The 14244-nt window shown below is 42.8% G+C and overlaps 1 long non-coding RNA gene across 1 annotated transcript; it reads left to right on the top strand.

Annotated features, from left to right (window-relative positions):
* The first annotated feature begins 200 nt into the window (after positions 1-200).
* Positions 201-13014, top strand: LOC120400453. Its single transcript, XR_005595821.1, has 4 exons — positions 201-247; positions 7904-7991; positions 11744-11870; positions 12874-13014. It is a non-coding gene; the product is annotated as an uncharacterized LOC120400453 (long non-coding RNA).
* The last annotated feature ends 1230 nt before the right edge of the window (positions 13015-14244 follow it).

Here is a 14244-nt window from a genome sequence, read left to right as displayed (position 1 = left end):
AAAGAGAGTCCCCGAGATAGGACAGACTGTTCTTCTGGGCTGAGTGTGTGGCTGGATAGATTGACGATATTGCTGGGTCGGTTAAGGGTATCACTGTTGTGGCCCCATGTGGCAGGTAGGAGTTTAGACATGAATGTACCTTTCAACTCTGGGTCTTTGCTCACCAAGGAAGCAACTATGAATGGGATGCAGTGGAGGAAGAGGAGAGTGGTGTGTTAAACAAGCATTTGTTTGTTCACACCACAAGGTAAGAAACTGAGACAGAAGACACTGCCCAATGTACTCTGGTGTATGTGGTTGCTCCTGGCCATATGCTTTTGAATTGTGGTTGTGGTGTTTTCCCAAAATAATGCTGGGTTCCTTTTCCCTTTTTATTAAAATTTTTCTTTGCTATACACAGACTCAGTGCTTGCAAGTGTGGAAGAATTGCCTCTTAATGGCACCTAGGGATAGTATTTAATTTTCCCAGATTATTGGGTGGGGGCTTGAGACAATGCTGTTGACTCCACCTGGCAGAATGCTTACATGTATTAAAAAAAGAAAGCCTCGTTATACCTTTGTTAAAGATTAGATAGATAGATAGATATCTAAAACACACAACATGGTCTAAAATGCTTGCAATGTTCCTTTTACAATACACACACTGGCAACTAAACTTGCTAGAACTGCAGGGATCTGTTGTAGAATGATCAAGGTAGATTTTAATGTCCAATATAGTTTCTAAAGTTATACATTTATGCTGCCATATCAACCAAGAGCTTGATCTACTATATCTCTATTTTGAATGTTGAGGCATACAGCATATAATATAGAAGAAACTGATAAAAGATTAAGTTACTTCACAATTTAGGAACAATTTGCAGTTAGTTTAGTTAGCAACTGTTGCTTTCTCAAACTAACTCCTCTGTGTACCATAGATGCAGCATCTGCTATTTGAGATGTTTTAAGGGCTTTGGCCTAAGTTACACCAAGGATTCTGACCTATGCCTGGATGTCTATGACATAATTCTTAATAATAAATTCCCTATTTCCTGTGATATCATTACACTTGACAAATCCTTACCTGGAGGAGATTACAACCTAAGTTGAAATACTAACCCTGTGGAAGTCAAGGGGAGTTTTCTCATTGATTTCCATGTGGCCAGGAGTACATCCTGAACATCTATACCAACTGAACAGCCTTGGCCTGGTATAAACCTGCTTGAAGGGAATGGAAAGCATCTCATTGACGAGAGTGGGCTTTTGACAAGGCCCCATGGTGCAGGGAAGAATTCAGGAAGCCACTTCCCCTGAGAAGTGGCTTGGCACCAAACTCTGTGCGGGTAGGTTGTATATCTCTTTTATCCACTATTGATCAATATTCTGTTTATTTTCCTATTTTTATGCAGCCACTCCCTTATAGATAACATTGGGGATCCTGTGAGCCTTGAATATATGTGGGGTGGGGGAGGAGCATTATGTGGTGTATAGAAATAGGGAGGTATCCCTTTATACAGTTGGGACCCCTCTAGTTGGCCTCCACGTCTCCTGTTGCTGTAGCCACCAGAACTCTGCTGGAGCAGAAATGTTCATGGCCTAATATTATTTTACACAGTAGTGAAGACTGGTCTGTGGATTCCAGCAAAGCTTTTGTGGTTTTCCCATATTCTTAATGGTGTGTACAGAGCAAAGGAAGGACAGGTCCTTCTAAACTGATTTTGACAGTTTTTGTCATGACCAACCCCCACAGCCTTAGCAAAGAGAGTAAAAGTGCAAATGCTGCTGGATCCAACATGTGGGAGAAGGTGACAAGCAGTGCTCGGGGTTAGTCTCATTCACACTGGTCAGATTTGCTTGTGACAGGAGATTTCCCCATCACATGGATAGGGTAGCCCTCATCATAGTAGGTGGAGCTATCATGGGGAGCGGGGGCTCTGTCCTGGGAAGCAGTGACTCTGAAAAAGGTTGGGAGGTAATGGGGAATCATCAACTGAACATAAGCTTCCAGTGCCATGCTGTGGCCAAAAGGGCTATTACAATCCCTGGATGCATAACCAAGGGAATCCCAAATAGGAGCAGAGAGATTGTTTTTCCTTTGTATTTGGTACTGGTGTGACCGCTGCAGGAACACTGCTCAGCTCTGGTGTCCACAGGTCGAGAAGGATGTTGATAAATTGGAGAGAGTTGAGAATTAAGCCACAAGGGTTAGAAAACATCCCTTATAATGATAAATTCAAAGAGCTTAATCTATTTATTTTGATAAAGAAAAGGTTAAGGGGTGACTAGGTTGCAGTCCACAAGTACCTAGAACAGGAACAAATATTTATTAATGGGATCTTCAATCTAACAGAGAAAGGTATAACATGATCCAATGGCTGAAAGTTGAAGCTAGGCACATTCAGACTGGAAATAGGCATAAATTCTTAACAGTGAGAGTAATTAACCATTGGAACAACTGACGGAGGGGTGTGGTGAATTCTCCATCACAGACAATTTTTTAAAACAAGACCTAAGTTCCCTCTAAGCCGCCTGGCCATACAGGTGCCTATTAAGCCCAGCTCCAGTGTGGAGCTACTGCGGCTGGGGGGAGAGATGCCTCTCCCTGCCAGGCCCAGTATGGACCTGCCCTGGACTTGCCACAGCCGGGGAGAAGACCCCCATCCCTCAGCCCAGCCAAGGACTCCCAGAGCTGCCAGAGCGTGGAGAGGCACCCCTCCCGACTGGCCCCAGTGTGGAGCTGCTGCAGTGGGGAGAAGTGGCCCTCCTTCGGCCCCAAGCTGCTGTGGCGAGAGAGAGCTGGGGGGAGTCCTCTCTCCCGACTGCAGCCCCTGGGTAACCTGCACCTCAAACCCCTCATCTCCAGCCCCACCCCACAGCCCGCACCCCAGCCAGAGCCCTCACCTCCTGCACCCAACCCTCTGCCCCAGCCCTGAGCCCCCTCCCACACCCAAACCCCTTGTTCCCAACCCCAGGCCAGAACCTGCACCCCCAGCCAGAGCCCCCAACCCTCTGCCTCAGCCCTGAGCCCTCTCCCGCACCCTGGCCCCACCCCAGAATCTACACCTCCAGCCAGACCCCCCCATCCCCCCACACAGCCCAACCCTCTGCCCCAGCCCTGAGCCCCCTACCACACTCTGAACCCCTCGGCCCCAACCCCAGCACATGAATTTTGTTATGTGCACCATCACACATCACCTCCCTATTGGTGCACATAACGAACTTCATTCCACACAAGGACAACAAAAATTTGAGGGAACAGTGATCAAGACAGGATGTTTTTACAAAAGATCTGTTCTGGGAGTCATTTTTGGTCAATTCTCTGGCCTGTCCCTATACAAGAGCTCTGATGAGATGGCCTTGGAATCTACAAAAACTACATACAGGCCAGCAGCGGGGCCAAGGGACGGTGACTGCGGCCAGTGGGCGCTGCAATCAGCTGAACCTGCGGACGCTGCAGGTAAACAAACCACCCCAGCCCGCCAGCAGATTTTCCTGATGGGCCGTGTGCCAAAGGCTGCCGATCCCTGCTCTAAACTATCACAGAGCGAGGAACCTAGTTAGCCTTGAGATCCCCGACTGCAGCCAAGTCTTCCAGAACTATTTTCATGCCTGTTGCAGAGCACAGAGCCTAGCAGCCACGTTTTAGCCAGGGCTCCTGCCATCGGGTGGGGAGACAAGCTGCAAAAAGAACTCCAGCTTAAGCCAGGGCTCTGGCAGACCCCCTGCCCCAGAGCTGTGGACCCCAGAGCGCCGGCAGTTTGCCAGAAAACATTCGTGTATTTTGAAAAAGGTTTTTCACATGTGTAATAGCAGAGCCCCTAGATTATTTTATCAAGAATTGCACTACTACTTTTTATTAAGAAGTGACAGTGACTTTCAACTTGGTGTGGTTAGTTCTATCTTTAAACACTGCAAAAAGCAGGCTCCTCACCAAACACAAACTCAGATCCACCACACACTCTCCTTTTCTTGGTATTGGCTCACTACACCATGCATAGAGATTGAGTTCACACAATTCACCTGCCCTTCAGTCACGCAGTAACAATAACATTTCATAGATTCATAGATACACAGGCCAGAAGGGACCATTGTGATTTTATCACCCCTGCATCCAAGATGTAAGTGAATTTTAATCAAAACCTGCCCAAACTGATCACCTTGGCAAAGTAGGTGTGTCTGTACAAATAAGGTCTGCTCAGGAGGTCTGTTCCCATAGTTCATCAATGCAGGATAGAGGAGAGCTCATTCTGACCAATGGCTTCACTTTCTTCCAGATACTTTCTGTTGTGATATGCTCTACTGGGCTTCTAACCTTTCTGATATCTTCAGATAAATGGCCAGGCTTATACTGTGGGACCAGATAGACAGACACAGGCACAGAGAAAGAAAACTGGTAACGTTAGGACACCATAGGTACCAAGGAAACGTTTAAAATTCTTTATTTATGGTTGTTATTGTTAACAACTATTCCCTTCAAATGGGTTTTAAGTAGTTAGGAGAAAATCTTGGTTAAAGACTCCAAAAACAGACTCTTTCAGTTGAGGGCGGAAGACTCTGGCAGACATTTCTTTGTGGTTTCTAAAGACACCTCCTGCAAAAGAGGGACGACCAGACTAGACTTTCCTGATATTTCTATGGCAAATCACATGCAGAAAAAAATACTCCCCCCACACCAAAAAAAAACAACCTTTCAGGTTCATTGATGCCTTATACAGAGGAAAAATGGAGCACAGGCCCAATGTAATTTTTTTCTTTTCAATTAACCTACAATAACCTGGGTTAAATATCTATGGGACATTAGAGCATTAGGAGGGTAGGTGAATCTTCCTCAAACTTCAATAAAGTTTCACTCCAATGTTAATTTTCCTTGGTAGAGTATCAGCTCAACTACTTCTCTTCTCTCTTGCCTGAATTATGTGGCAAACCCTGAGAGGTACTTAGCACCAGCAGGCACCACTGGCTTCACATGGAAACTTTGTGTCTGTACTTTTGACTATTATTGTTAAGACTGTGTGTTTGACATGGAGTCATGTCAAGTTGGCCAAGCACCACAGTGCAGGGCACCCCCAGCACGTGGTCTGCAGAAGTAAGTTGCTGATCAGAGCTAAACCAGCAGGAGTTCGTTATATGTCCCAAGATATTTTACACAAACCACAGTGGCCTAACGTGTCTTACAAAATCTGGGATGGCACAAGATGTTTTGCACAAAGACCATGGAATTTTCCACAGACAGAGCTGCAAGAATTCCAGCGTCCACATTGTGGCTGGACAGTTCAAATCTTCCCCAGACGCAGGGGTCACTTTCTGATTGGCCGACAGCAGCTTTGCCAAGAAGAAAACAAGCCTTCAGTAACTGTATAAAACAGGCTGGTTTGGTCAAGGTGTCACTCCCTGAAGCTGAAATATCTGGATGAGAGAGACGGTGAGTAGGACTGTCTTCACCTGGCTACTCAGCACCTCTGACCGGTAACTACTAAAGTTGATTCTCTAATAATCACCCTATTCATTCTTCCTTTAAAGTTCTGTCTAGGGAGGTGGCTGTGAAGAACACAGAAAAATAAGAACACAGTTGTCAGAACCCCTTGAATGACTAAATTACCTGAATGAACTTTCTATGTGTCTCAAGAAACCACGCAGGGTTCTGTGAGGCTGAGCTGGAGAACACGTCTTCATGCCAGTTTGAATGGAGAAGTAGCAAAACTAAATATGTTATGTTTATCCCAGGAAAAAGTTGGTTATTTTAAAGCTACTTGAGTTAAAAAATCTACAGGATAATTCCAGTTACCTGAATTCCTTTTATCTGGTCATCCTACTTATCTGAATTCACAGTGCGTTCCCACTGCAGCCCTGTGTTAATCACCCATTGATGAACTAACCTTAAGACTGTAGGAAGTACAGTTTGGGAGGCTATCCAGAGTTAGGGATGAGGACATAGACAAAGTAGGAGGGAGGGAATGAGGGAGAAGGTAGCAGAGAAGATAAAAGGTGGGGAGAGAGAGAGAGATAACAGGCAAGAAAGAAACAAATGAATGAGAAAGGACAGGGAGACAGAGGAGAGAGGAACAAAAGGAGGAAGGTGAAGTAGAGAAAAGGGGAAGGAAAGGAGGAGAGATGCAGGAAGAGGGATGTAGCCACAGGAGAGAGAAGCTTCTTTGTTGCTGCTTGAATGTTCCCAAGCACTGTGAGCCCTGGGCTCCGCAAACACCAGTACAAATAGAAATATCACAAATATAATTATCTAAACACCTTTCTTCTTTCTGTGATTTGTCACTTACTATAAGTGCTGTGTTAAAGCATAAAATATGTAAATGTACGATAATTCTCCACTCTGGACTTTGACAAAAAGAGGAAGACGCTTTGAACTGGCTGGCAAGCGAAACATTATTTCTGCTATTTGAATATTTAATTACCTTTGACTGTTTAGTGAAAGTGGCCTAAGACCAAAGGTTTCAGATAGAATGCCACAGAAACTGGAATAGTTACAATGAGACGTTCTCAGACTGGGGAAGAGGCATGATGTCACACTTTCTAGTAATTATAGAGTGTCACAATGCCATTCACTCAAATTTGGTCCTGCTGCTCTTCCCTGTCATGACAGAGGGGCAACTGGGCCTAATTTGAGGGGCACTGTGTGTGAACAAATTTGAAGGAGTGGTGCTGAACCCCATGTCCCTGGTAATAGGGCCACTCACTGAAATTTGGTCCTTTGTCATGCAAGCCCATGATTGAGTGACATTGCGACCTGGCACACGGAATCATAGAATATCAGAGCTGGAAGGGACCTCAGGAGGTCATCTAGTCCAACCCCCTGCTCAAAGCAGGACCAATCCCCAACTAAATCATCCCAGCCAGGGCTTTGTCAAGCCTGACCTTAAAAACCTCTTAGGAAGGAGATTCCACCACCTCCCTAGGTAACCCAGTCCAGTGCTTCACCACCCTCCTAGTGAAATAGTTTTTCCTAGTATCCAACCTAGACCTCCCCGACTGCAACTTGAGACCATTACTCCGTGTTCTGTCATCTGCCACCACTGAGAACAGTCTAGATCCATTCTCTTTGGAACCCCCTTTCAGGTAGTTGAGGGATTTGATAGCTGCTTTCCTCATTCTTCTCTTCTGCAGACTAAGTAATCCCAGTTCCCTCAGCCTCTCCTCATAAGTCATGTGCTCCAGTCCCTTAACACACCCCTAGCAGTCTTCATTGCTAAAATTAAGAAATATGGCCCGGCCCTGAAACATTTGTGAATTTTGAGGCATGTGCTTTGAAAATTCCACCTGATACCACAAACACATCACCTCAGCTAGGTGGCAGTATCCTTCTCACCACTGCAAAAGAGCAGAGAGCAAGTGGAAAAAAAGGTTGAGAAGTGCTAGTTTAAATCATTATCCGCATGATGTGTCTGGGGTTTAATGTGAGAGAACTAAAATTTTCTATATTCTAATGTTAGAGTTCTTTAGTCACCGTGACACAGGCACTCCCATAATTCCATTAGCAAACAGACTAATCAGAAATGAACAAGAATCTGCATTTAAGCATCCCTACTTCAATGTTGGTAGCAAAGTCAGCTCCCTAGTGTACCACAGAACCAGGACACAGTTTTCCTATGTAAAAAGACTGTAATAAAACCTCAAATTAATTGATGTGATTTAATATTTTTTGGTAAATTGTAATATCACATGATGAATTCATTCTTAGAAATCGCATAAACATGAACATCAAAACAGCTTTATTTTGCTTTCTGTAATTTCTTAATTGCTTTCAATTCTATTTTGGGGAATAAAATACATAAATGTGTGATAATTCTCCAGTCTGCACTTTGGCTAAGGAAAAATAACATTTGAATTAAAGTAATATTCCTACAGCTCAGCATGTCATAATCCCCAGTGTCCTCTGTCTTCTCTCTATCTTGGTGTCTCTTCTCTCCAGTGACGCTGAGTTCCTGGCCGACCTTCAGCCATGAAGATCCTTTTCCAGATCTTTGCTGTTGTCTTCTTAGTGCTCATGGCTGTGCCAGGTAAGATGTAAATGAAAATTAGGGATGATACAGAGGGATATTTGGGAGCCTGTGCCAAGGTTGCCTAATACTTTTCATTAGAGAAATTATTATAATTTTTTCTTAAGTGCTCTGGCACCTGCCCCCAAGAACAACCATTGAGATTTGACTGAATTATGACCAGTCTAAAAAAATCCATGTCTCCTCAGTGTTCATCTCAGATTTTGCTGAGGCTTACTGCTTAAGCCATCCCACATTCTATCTGCATGGCACATACCCTTTCTGTAGCGGGGAATCACAAAACTGAACACCTGGATGGGATACTGGCAATATATCCTTGAGTTTGGCAGAAGGTGCACAGGTCTGGAGACCTTGATTTAGAACGTAATGTCTGCTGCTGACTAGTGTTAATAATTCTGTGCCTTTCACATCCTCACTTATTATAAATTCAGGCCTCATGTCCCACTACGAGGTTGCACAGATGGGAATAGCCCCTCCTCTCAGTGTCTTAGCCCTACTGTCTCTCAGAACCTGCCATAACTATGTGGTTGGCTTTGTTTCTAGAAATGATGTCATCTGGGGGTGGGACAGTGTTTGCAGACATGACAATGAATCATTTAGGGTTTGGGTTTCTATTAGGGCAGTCAAGCGATTAAAAAAATTAATCATGATTAATCGTGCGATTAAAAAAATTAATCATGATTAATCGCATGATTAATCACACTGTTAATAATAGAATACCATTTATTTAAATATTTTGGATGTTTTCTACATTTTGGATGTTTTCTACCTATTGATTTCAATTACAACACAGATTACAAAGTGTACAGTATCAGAAGGGTAGCCGTGTTATTCTGTACCCGCAAAAACAACGAGGAGTCTGGTGTCACCTTAAAGACTAACAGATTTATTTGGGCATAAGCTTTCCTGGGTAAAAAACCCACTTCTTCAGGTGCATGATTCCATACATCTGAAGAAGGGGTTTTTTACCCAGGAAAGCTTATGCCCAATAAATCTGTTAACATGTACAGTGCTCAATTTATATTTATTTTTATCACAAATATTTGCACTGTTAGAAAAAAGAATTAGTATTTTCTGTTCACCTAATATAAGTACTGTAGTGCAATCTCTTCATCATGAAAGTTGAACTTACAAATGTCGAATTATATACAAAAAAACCTGCATTCAAAAATAAAACAATGTAAAATTTTAGAGCCTGCAAGTCCTCTTAGTCCTACTTCAGCCAATCACTCAGACAAACAAGTTTGGTTACATTTGCAGGAGATAATGCTGTCTGCTTCTTGTTTACAATGTCACCTGAAAGTGAGAACAGGCGTTCGCATGGCACTGTTGTAGCCAGCGTCATAAGATATTCACATGCCAGATGCGCTAAAGATTCATATGTCCCTTCATGCTTCAACCACCATTCCAGAGGATATGCATCCATGCTGATGACGAGTTCTGCTCAATAATGAACCAAAGCAGATCGGACCTATGCATGTTCATTTTCATCATCCAAGTCAGATGCCACCAGCAAAAGGTTGATTTTGTTTTTTGGTGGTTCGAGTTCTGTAGTTTCCGCATCAGAGTGTTGCTCTTTTAAGACTTTTGAAAACATGCTCCCCATCTCATCCCTCTCAAATTTTAGACAGCACTTCAGATTCTTAAACCTTGGGTTGAGTGCTGTAGCTATTTTTAGAAATCTCACATTGGTACCTTCTTTGCATTTTGTCAAATCTGCAGTGAAAGTGTTCATAAATCAAACAATATGTGCTGGGTCATCATCCCAGACTGCTATAACATGAAATATATGGCAGAATGTGGGTAAAACATAGCAGGGGACATACAACTCTCCCCCAAGGAGTTCAGTTACAAATTTAATTAACATACCATTTTTTTAACAAGTGTCATGGATAGAACAGCATGGAAGCATGTCCAACAGCATGGAAGCATATCCTCCGGAATGGTGGCTGAATCATGAAGGGGCATATGAATGTCTAGCATATCTGGCACATAAATACCTTGCAACGCTGGCTACAAAAGTGCCATGCAAAATCCTGTTCTCACTTTGAGGTGACATTGTACATAAGAAGCGGGCAGCATTGTCTCCTGCACATGTAAACAAACTTGTTTTGTCTTAGAGATTGGCTGAACAAGAAGTAGGACTGAGTGGACTTGTAGGTTCTAAAGTTTAACATTGTTTATTTTTGAGTGCGGTTATGTAACAAAAAAAATCTACATTTGTAAGTTGAACTTTCACGATAAAGAGTTTGTGCTACGGTACTTGTCTGAAGTGAATTGAAAAATACTATTTCTTTTATTTATCATTTTTACAGTGCAAATATTTGTAATAAAAAATAATATAAAGTGAGCAGTGTACACTGTATTCTGTGTTGTAACAAATCAATATATTTGAAAATGTAGAAAAACACTGAAAAATATTTAATAAATTTCAATTGGTATTCTATTGTTTAACAGTGCGATTAAAACTATGATTAATTGCAATTAATTTTTTTGTTTATCGCCTGAGTTAACTGTGATTAATCGACAACTCTAATTATTAACCATATTTGACAGTTTAGAAACTGCCACCCAGAGACACAAACGGCCCAAGTTTCTCCTTTGGCCCTTTACCAATCTGTCCCAGAGTGACTTGCCTAAGTTTGTGACAGAGCTAGGAACTGAGCCTGGGTTTTCTCAGTCCTCTCTAGTGACTGATCCATAAAACATCCTTCCTGGCTAACTCTAAACAAAGGGCAGCAGAGTGATGCTGGGAATTATTATCCCACACGTCACTTTTACTCTGGTAGATCAAAATATAAAAGAAAAAAGTCCCTAGGGAGGCGATAATGGAACCCTGGGCAGGAGCAGGACATGGCTTTGGAGAGGACAAGCCTTGCCGGATACACCTTGATAATGCAGAAAAACATCCAAAAATATTGAATACATTTTAATTGGCATTCTATTGTTTAACAGTGCGATTATTTGCGATTAATTTTTTAAATCGTAGTTAATTTTTTGAGTTAATTGCATGAGTTAACTGAGATTAATCGACAGCTCTAGTTTCTATCTGTTGGTTGTAGATAGTTTTGTGAAAACACAACAAATGTTCTAAACTCAATACTCTAAAAGATTTGGCTGTGCACGTTTGGGCTGCAATTTCAAAATAACAGTCCCCTCAGGTATTACCAAAAACTGTCAATTGGTCATGCAGAAACAATTCTTGAGTGAATCTTCAAAGAAAATCTGAGCAAAGTCTCTCAGACAGGCAGGAATGCAAATCAGAAGTGGCTTTTTCAAGCCCTTCTCTTTCAAAAAGTTGTACTCATGCAACCCAGCGCTGAGCCAGTGCACCCTACTTAGCCAAATTACATTCCTGATGCTACCTGGCACATCACTGCAGGGCCAGAGGGAATCAAAATCACCCCCCAGCCACAAAGGGAAGTTAGCAATGCAGGCAGCCACTTGCTTTCCATCAGCGTTGAGCAGTGAAGGGCACCCAGGCTCAGAGCGACTGTTCTAAACTCTGCAGCTGGAGAGTCAGTGCCTCTCTTTAATTAAATTTGCTCCATTGTCTTCTTAGAGGCTACCACTGAATGTGCACTGAACTACAACCACTTAAATAGCACTAAAGCTGTGATAAACTTTTGCACTGGAAGATAATGGGGCTGACTTGGGCAGGTCTCAGTGAATGGGAAATGCCTGCCATCCTGAAATCACAGCTCTTATTTACTCTGCACGGTAGAATGATTAAGGCTCTTTTTCCTTGTCAGCATTCTCCCAGGCTCAGCTGACTCGGTGGCAATGCAGGCGGCGTGGGGGTGACTGTTACAATCCGGTATGTCCCTTCATTTCCAGACTCATTGGAAGATGCATTCCATTTGGCCACTGCTGTCAAACGTAAGTTCAATATTCCACAAGGGAGACCCTCCAGTTTGAACGCAAATGTTCCTTGCTATCTTTCCATTTAAGGGCTGATGAATCCTTCCGTCCTTAAAGCAGATCAACTCTTAGCCCTTTATTTTCCCCCTTTTTCAATTATAATTATAATTATAAAATCTTGTAATTATAAAAATCCTGGCGACATCAGTGTGAACATTGTTCTGAATGAATGTTAATGGTTTCAGCATGCAGAAGTTTTCTCCATAAAGTTAATTCAGCCACATTACAAATCCCCAACCCTTTCTATTCCTGTTCTGCTTCTCTCTCTGACTGTATGTGCCATAAAATATACAAGAAGTCCAGCCTGGTCACATTAATGTAGCAGCAGAAACAGGACCCAGAGAAGCAGTTGGGAGGGTGAGAGATTCCCCCACCCACTAAAACACCAGAGAGGCAGACTGGGAGTAAGACGTGATTCTGAGAGCTCCTTGCTCCTGCAGAGGGGAAGCCAGGGACCTAGGCTGGAGTAGCCTTGCTACCAACTGCTGGGCTGCTCTCCCAGCCAATTCACTGAGCATGCCCAGAGATCCATGTTCTCCCCAGGCAGGGCTGCTAGCATGGAACTGCCACCAGAACAAAGTCAGACTTGAGGTGGAATTAGAGGTCTCCTGCATTCTTTAAGAGTTAGTTATAACTAAATAGCTCTCTGTCAGTTTAGCTTCAGCTGCAGACAAGGTGTGTTGATACATGGATGTGAGTTCTGCTTTTCTAAAGTGTAGATTTTTTTATAGGCAGCCAGTCCAGCAGTTTAAATACATATAACTATTCCCATTAAAACTCTGTAACCGAATGTTGCGGTAGGGACTATGGATTCCCTGTGCTGCAGTTAACCAGGAACCTCTTCACTCACCATTCGATGACTAGGCAGTCCTCTCGTTCCATTTGATTTGAAATCAAACATCGTATTATTCTTGTTCTATGGGAAAACATCAAAAAATCTGATTCTCTTTTCTTTGTACAGGAGACTGCGTGTCTGAGAGGCAGCCACTTGCTTCTAAAGTCATTGGATCCTGCTTCAACGGAACCCTGAAAAGCAGTTCATTTCAGCTGGAAAGAACCTTGTGAGCTGGAGAAATTCCAGAAGGGAGCCTTGTATCACCCATATAAGATGTGTTACTGTCCTTTTAATAAAAGCAAACTGTTGTGAGATCATATTGCTGAAGTGTGTGTGTGTGTGTGTGTGTGTGTGTGTGTGTTGGAAGGAGGCAAGGAGGCTGTTTCTATTATTCTTCTACTTTACAAATCCATCTTGTTTATCTTTTTAAATTTTAAAATAAAACAGTCCCTATCACGTTAATACCATACAAGAGAATTTTTAGACCATGGTCCACACATCTCGGTATGTTTTTCAATTAGCTTTTTTGAGTAGATCTTTATTTCATACCATTGGTACATATCCTATGAGTTAGTGGTGTCAGAGGAGCTGGGTTCAGTCCCAGCTTGACTGTATGGTGTGTAACCCTCACCATGGTTCTCCATTGCACCTAGACCTTCCCTCTGCTCTGATACCTCATTGTCTACAATGAGGAAAAGAGAAAATCAGGCCAAGCTGCGTCTAAGCCCCTGGTTCTCTGCCCTGTTACACTGACTGCTGTAAATCAGGAGTAGCTCTACTGAAGACATCATACTTATACTGGTGTAAACTGGAACAAGTGAGATCAGAATCAAGCTCCTGACTGTTCATAAAAGATTAAAACAATTTTACAAAAGAAAAAGATTTCTGCTATTTCACTTAGTCACATGATTTCCCAACTTCAGTCATTGGACCATGCATCAAAAATTTCTAGCAAATTATTTGTAATCCTTTTGATATGAGGAATCTACATTTGAAAACTAATCACAGCCTTAGGCAAAGGCTGTTGTTTCATCATGATTATCTGCATTATATGTCACAAAAGTCCAGCAGGCTGCACTGTGAGAGAGCAGGTTCCTACTTTAAGGCTGATGTTCAATTAGTAGGAACATCTGTCTGCTGTCGCTGTCATCTAGTGGTTGAGAGGCAGAAGTACCAGTGAAAGACACTAGAAATGTAGATAGATCATGGATTATGAGCCCTCTCCCATCCCTAGCTGCACAGAGTTTATCAGCTCTCACATCCTTTAAGGTTGTGTCTACACTGGAGGTGGAGGTGTCATTTCCAGCTTGGGGAGACGTACCCACACAAGTGCTGATTGAGCTTGTGCACTAAAAATAGAAGTGCAGCCATGGCAGCACTAGTGGTGGAACTGGCCAGCTGCCCCGAGTATGATCCTATCTGACACCCTAGGCACGTACTCAGAGTGGCTAACCAAACTTACACCTCCATCTCCAGTGCAGACATAGCCTTAGGTAT

The sequence above is a fragment of the Mauremys reevesii genome, linkage group 3, assembly GCF_016161935.1.
Source record: "Mauremys reevesii isolate NIE-2019 linkage group 3, ASM1616193v1, whole genome shotgun sequence".
Taxonomy (NCBI): domain Eukaryota; kingdom Metazoa; phylum Chordata; order Testudines; family Geoemydidae; genus Mauremys; species Mauremys reevesii.
The sequence above is the reverse complement of the archived record's forward strand: the minus strand, read 5'-3'. Positions and strand labels throughout refer to the sequence as shown.